The sequence below is a fragment of the Merops nubicus genome, unplaced genomic scaffold (assembly GCF_000691845.1).
Source record: "Merops nubicus isolate BGI_N331 unplaced genomic scaffold, ASM69184v1 scaffold48305, whole genome shotgun sequence".
In the NCBI taxonomy this organism is placed as follows: domain Eukaryota; kingdom Metazoa; phylum Chordata; class Aves; order Coraciiformes; family Meropidae; genus Merops; species Merops nubicus.
Genome location: NW_008608545.1, coordinates 52129 through 55024, shown reverse-complemented (window position 1 = coordinate 55024; position 2896 = coordinate 52129).

Genomic DNA, 2896 nt, shown 5'->3' with positions numbered 1-2896 from the left:
CTATCAGACAATTCAACCACAAGGAAAAAGAAATCCACAAAGAAGAAATGGGCTAACAAATAAGAAGCTGTCTTTCTTGAGGGTATTGTATTATAAATCGTTCTTCAAACAGAATGGCTAGTAAAGCTCCATTTGCTGTGGACTTCCTGGTTTCTAAACAGCTGCACACATGGAGCCTTTCTTGCAGAAGAGACATCTGTGATGGTGCTCTCTCAGGTGGGTTCCCCAATGCCTAGTACTGACTCTGCTCTCTGCATAAATCATGAAGATATCAAACGCATTTTTCTTCTCTGCTACTTGTTTTCTTCAAAGTTGTAGGAACTTGGTTTCTTTCAGGCTTTTAACTTCTCATTTTAATTGAAATGTATTGAATTCAAAAGTTCTAGAAGAATTTTGTTGTATAAATATGTGTGCTTCCATACGGACAGCACAGCTGCATCACCGGTTTCCTTTGAAAATCATGCTAAAATAAAAGCTGTTGCAATAGGACTGACTACTTGAAGAATCAGATTTTAGGACAAAACTGAGGTTTCATTGAATCCCTTGGTCTGCTAAGTGTCAAGAAAACAAAAAAAAGTTGGTTAGGCAAGGAAGAAACATAGACACAGGAGAAAAACTCCCTACATAATGTCAGCCCTATTTGCACAGTTGTTTTCACATGAATATGCTGCACCCAGAGTATCCATTCTGGTTCTGAAGAGACGTGCTCTGTCTGCAAAGGGGTGTGTGAAACCACTGCTGAATGAATGCCTTAGGTAGGCACCTGCCAGTTGCTGGAAGAGATGGCACTGGCTGTGTGGGCAGGTTTTTTGGTGAATGGCAGGCGTTCACTTTTTCTGCTCCCTTTCATATGATCCATGAGTGTTGTATGTCTGCATTGTCTGTGGTATGAGAAGAAGGATGGTCTGGTCATCTGAGGAGCACTTCTCTCTCATTACCCTTTGGGCAGCAAGTGGAAACCAAAATGGCAGCACAAGATCCAGACAGTTCATACTGTTACATCTAACATCAGGTCTTGCTACATAGGTATGCTACTACTACAGCAGAGTAGTGATGTCTGTGGAAATAAGCATTGGAGTGCTAACGTTAAATTACTCAGTTCTGCAAGAAATCAATCTTTCTACAGTTGCATTTTTTAGAATCATTACTGACCACCAGTGTGACCAAGGTCTGTAGATAAAACCATTTCTGTCATGGTAAAGGGAGAAGCAGGAATACAAGTCCTTTCTTTTCTGTATTGATCTTTCAAGGCATTATTTATAGCATTAATATGTGCTATTCATATTTAAAGGTTTTTATTATTGTCTCTTGGAAAGAAACCTTTATGAGCAGCACGTACTGTGAAGTAGCCTGCAATTAGGAGAATAACGTGGCTTCAGTGGAGGTAATGGAATGTTCTAGAGGAGACACACTTCTATTTAGGGACATTGTCAGTATTGCGAATTCACCAGCTTCTTTCGATCACATTAAAGTTATAATTCTTGCACCCTGCCCCCCTCATTTGTTATTTGCTGTTACTGTAAGAACTCAGAGATGAAAATCCTTGACGTAATCAATTAAAAAAAAATGAAAGTAGATTTGATTGTTTTGTGAATAAGCCTAATTTTTGTAATTTTGTAGTTCTATCTCATTTTCCTGTAATGACTACTTTTCTCTTATTTCTGTGTGAATGACCCACAAAACCACAAAGATTACTGTAAATTATACACAGAAATACTGTAATGAACCTAAAGAAACTTCATGGGGGAAAAACACTTTGTTTACATTGTTCTTCTAAAAATAGTTTAATAAACCCTACCTCTGGATGATGTAAGACTTGGTGTCCTTTGATCTGTTCAGCTTTATCTGCGAAAATACGAACATAATCATGTTATAGTTATTTGAAACAAGATGATGAAATGTTGCACCCGCTGTATTTCTGCCAGAGTTTGAGGCTGAAATTGCTTATATTAAGAAATAGTGCAATTGCTGGATTCAACTTTCATGTATCTTATAGTAGTATTAAGCATTATCATCCTGTCTCTGTGCATAACACATGCAACACTGGCAGCACTCTGTTCAGGTTTTATATTTTATATCTATACTTAATTTTATGTAAGTTTAAGTTTATATGCTTAATTATAGACCTAAATGGAGGAACTTGAAATGTAAATATGCTAATAACAATTTGCAATTGTTGTTCCATGCTGTTTTCATATATTGGCTTTTATAGCAATATTAATTTGTGGTTTTTAACCTCAAAGTATTACCCTGCAGTGAGGAGAACTCTTTAGAGTGACAGAAAAATTTGCCTGAAAGACACATTAATTTAAGGAACCCTTTGGACTCTAAAAATGATTCTCTTAATATTTTCAGTTAATTATGCATTCAGGTGCTTTAGTTTTAGGCTAATAAGGTAACAGCTATTAAGCTTTTTGTTTTTTTCTTTGTGTTTCTTAATGTAATACAAGTAATTTTTTTGTATCCTGCATTAGAACATAGCTGATTATGGAATGTGGGTCAATATTTTGTTAGTATTTTCCATTGTATCTCAGACTCATTATGTGTATACATTGTTACCTGTTATAACATGAATGCGAAGAGTCATTTTAGGATGAAATGATACAAAAGATCTCAGCAGGAGAACAATAACTCCACTTTGTGCTTCTTTTCTTGCTGTCATCTTTTATGTTCCTGCAAGTAAGAAATGGAGACTGATTTCTTTGGGAAACAATCAAATGATCACAGTTTTTTTGAGCTGGACTAAACAGCTGAACTAAACATTGTGTTACAGTAGGTCTTGATATGTGCTACTTGGAGGTGGGGTAGCCTCCAGGGCTTCATGAGACCACCTCTGGCACCATCTAACTGCTCCACTGAAGCAATTAGCTGTGTTTCTTGAACTGTATTGAGCTTT